The sequence below is a fragment of the Taudactylus pleione genome, unplaced genomic scaffold (genome assembly GCF_031769625.1).
Source record: "Taudactylus pleione unplaced genomic scaffold, aTauple2 ptg000230l, whole genome shotgun sequence".
NCBI classification, from domain to species: Eukaryota; Metazoa; Chordata; class Amphibia; order Anura; family Myobatrachidae; genus Taudactylus; species Taudactylus pleione.
The window spans coordinates 8523998-8528135 of NW_028284632.1; the positions used below are offsets into that span (position 1 = coordinate 8523998).

General features: G+C 34.6%; 1 pseudogene; it reads right to left on the reverse strand.

Moving 5' to 3' along the window:
• Positions 1–904: 904 nt before the first annotated feature.
• On the reverse strand, positions 905–1023 carry LOC148516970 (5S ribosomal RNA; annotated as a pseudogene).
• Between the last annotated feature and the right edge of the window lie 3115 nt (positions 1024–4138).

Consider the following 4138-nt stretch of genomic DNA (forward strand, 5'->3'; position numbering starts at 1 on the left):
TCAGTCACTTCCGCATTGTCCCTCGTGTTTGGAGCTAACCACGGGACTTCCGCTAACCACTTGTTGACGTGTTCGGAGCTTGGCCGCGTCACTTCCGCCAACCCTTCTATCACTCGGCTCCAGAACGTGGCGTGTCACTTCCGCCCTCACTCTATAGACACGTGATGCTCTTCTGCCCCATTGTCTTCTTAGGACTTAGTATTTCCGCCCTGCTTTTCTGTATAGTGAGGATGACTTCCACCCATATGTAAATAATTAATAGATTGTATCTTCAGTATTCTCTGAAACTAGAATAATAGAGGATAAATATTCCAGTTGGAGAAGATGCATTATTTTAATGTTAGATATATAAGTTCATTCACTAAATACTTAGTCAGGGTATACCGTTCTCTCTGAACATATATATGTTAGAATGGCAAATACATAGTGAAAATGTGGTATTTATTAGAATGATCCATATATTGTAAAATATATCTATTTATGTACACGTTCAAAGATGTGGTTGTTTTTTCTTATAAGAAACTATAATAGATGTAATTTTATAATTGGGTGAACTGGGAGAGGATTTCTCTGAAAGTTCTACAAAGAGGAGCATGAATTCAGGGGTATAATTAATAATTGAAGGTTCTTAAAATATGGAGATTCTTTTTCAAATCTTTATTTTTCTTGCTACTTCCTTCAAAGGAGGTTCCAAAAAGTCTTGAGGTTCCTTGAGTCTTCATATTAATCAGGCTCAGAACCCACTTCTCTTCCTGCAGTTGGTAGGACTAGTTGTAAAAAGTTCATAAAGTTCTGGTACTATTATTTACTCCTAAGCCTTGTGGCTTTCAATTGTGAATATGCTATGATTCCCTTTTTAGGCATTGTCATTCTCTAGCCTGGTTATATTTCAAACTGCCAGCTAAATTTGCAGCACCAGGTATTCTCAAGAGGTTGCCTTACTTAGTACTAACCTGGCCCAATCATGCTTTGCTTCCAAGATCGGACGAGATTGGGCTCACACATGATGGTATGGCAGCAAATAAATACTGTCAATGGTCCATAATGCCAAATATTCTACCAAACCTGGACCTCCCTCAGAAGATAAACCTTCAGGGTACTGTTCAGGCCCATCCATAACCTGGTGGTATATTAGTAGATAGGAATTGAACATATCACAAAAAAGGAGCAATTTCATAGTACTCATTGAAGCCTTTAGGTGCCAATGTATCCAGTTCAAATAGCCAAAACATTTCTCTTCTCGATAACAGATTACCCAAATCTCCACCTCTTTCTCCCAGGGTTACGTGTTCTATTGCCTTGAAGGTGATATCTTCGGGATCTGAGTTGTGCTTTGTCGAAAAATGCTTGGAGACTGCATGTCCTTCAACCTTATTTCTAATATTCCTAATATGCTCCTGAATTCTAATTCTGAGTGGTCTCTTAGTTTTTCCTATATATTTAAGTCCACATGTACATTCCAACAAGTAGATCACTTATGTAGAATTGCAATTCATAAAGTTCTTTATAGTGTATTCCTTAGATCCGTCCGAGTTCGTAAATGTTTTTCTCTTGGGGTGAAGAAACTTACAAATATTACAATGTCCACACTTATAGCTTCCATTACATTTCAGAGTGTTCATAGTTGATCTTTCTTTTCCTTTATCCCTTAGCATACTTGGTGCTAGTAAGTCTTTTAAATTCCTTGATTTTCTATATATGATCTGTGGTTTTGTCGGTAAGATCTTTTGAAGTAATGGGTCCATCAGAAGAATACTCCAATTTTTGTTGAGAGATTTTTTGATTCGATTCTTGTGTCCATTATATGTAGTGACAAATGGTATCATCTCTTCCTTTTGCGGTTTTTCGGTCTTATATTGTAGTAGATTCTTTATTTCTAAATTTTTTGTTTTCAACATAGCTGTCTTAATAATCGGTTCAGGATACTCCTTTTCTCTAAACCTGGTAGCGTAAATTTCCAGTTGTTCATTATAGACATTGACATCACTGCAATTACGTTTTATTCTGTAGAACTGGGAATATGGGATGTTGTTCTTCCATTTGTCCAGGCGACAGCTTTTATAATGCAGGTAACTGTTTGCATCTACTCCTTTTATAAAAAATTTTGTGCAAATTTGGCCACCTCCTGCTGTTAGAATCAAATCCAAATACTCAATACTCGAATTATTAAAATTGGACGTAAATTTAAGATTCATATTGTTATTTGAAATTAAAATTAAAAAATCATTAAAAATTTCTTCTGATCCTTCCCAAATGATTAACATATCATCAATATATCTCTTATATAAAATGATATTGTCTAAAAGGATTATTGCTATATACATAATTCTTTTCCCAACATCCCATGAACAAATTTGCAAAACTGGGGGCAAAATTTGTACCCATTGTGGTTCCACAAATTTGACGATAAAATTTATTAAAAAATTTAAAATAATTATGAGTAAGTATAAAAGACATAAGATCACATAAAAACTCTTTGTGTGGAACTTCAATTTCATCATCCAATTCTAAAAACATTCTTGATGCGTTGATACCTTTTGAATGCTCAATACATGTATATAACGATTGTACTTCAATAGTTATCCAATTATAAGTTGATCTCCATGGTATATTTTCGATTTGCTGTAATACACTCGTAGAGTCCTTTAAGTAAAATTCAAGTTTAATAACATATTTTTGTAAAAAGATATCAACATATTTGGAGAGATTAGACGTAAGGGAGTCAATACCTGCAATTATGGGTCTCCCTGGAGGTTCCATAAGTGACTTATGTATTTTTGGTAAAAAATAAAATTTCGGGGTTGTGGGGTTTGATTTAATTAAAAATTGGAATTCTTCTTTAGTTAAGATATTCCTTTGTAAACCAAAAAGTAAAATGGTTCTCAGTTCTTCTGTATATTCTTCCACTGGATCTTTGATCAATTTTTCATAAGAAGTTTGATCATCAAGTAATCTATGTGCTTCTTTGAGGTAATAAGCATGGTCCATGATAACCAAACCCCCCCCCCCTTTATCAGCTGGTTTTAGAACTATCTCACGGTTTTCTTTTAAATTTTTTAGTGCTTTCTTTTCTCTATTACTTAAATTTAGTTTTTTTATAGGTGCATAATTCGTCTCATTGCTGCAAAGATCTTTCTTTACCATATCGTAGAAAACGTTTATGTGAGTCCCTTTTGATTCCAGCGGGTAATATGTAGATTTACCTCTAAAACCGGATTTTGAGTTAGGGGCAGTATAGTTCTTTAGAGGTGCTGATTCTTTTCTTAAAAGTGTCGTTTGAGTGTGAGATTTCTCACAAATTTATTTAAATCAATAAAAGTATCGAATTTGTTCATGCTTCTTGTCGGGGCAAAATTCAGTCCTTTGCTTAATAACGTTACTTCTGATTTGGTAAGTGTATGCTGGGATAAATTAGAGATGCCTTTGGATTTCGGATCTATTAGAAGTTCCTCCTTTTTAGATTTCTTCCTCCTACCACCCCGTTTTCCTCTTCGTCTCTGTATCTTCTCTTTAGGGAGGAGGCTGTTTTTGTGGTTTCTCTGAACATCGTATTTTTGTTGCTTGTGTGGTCTTGTGCTGGTGATAAAAAAAGTTAATTATCACTGTTTGAATCCAAGTGTTGTAATGCGGAAAATCTATTTTTAGGCTTGAGTCCTGTAGGGCCAATATGTGTAAAGGGGTCTCTACTTCTTCTGTAGCTGAATCTTCTAGTGGGGGCTACTTTCCAGCTTGATCCTTCTCCAGATTCATATCTGGTATTAGTTCTTTCTTGTTTCTGGAATCTCGTCCAATTTTTGACTTTATTAAATTCATAATCCTTCTTATCTCTAATGAACTTCTTTTCTTTGCTCTTCATGACTGATTCCTCTACTCTTTCCATGTTTCTAAGTAATACTTTTTAATTTTCTTTATATTCCTCTTTCGCTTTGAATTCTTCCATCTGGGGTTCCATTTTGGTGATTTCCTTCTCTAAATTTGGGAGTACTGCCTTTTTTTCCTCAATTATTAATTTTATAAGCTCCAATGAGCATTTGTGTAAGATGTCATCCCATTTTTTCAAAAAATCTGAGTTATCAAGTCCAAAAGTGGGATTTTTAATAAGTCTTAAACCTCTCGGAATTCTGTTAACAGATATGTA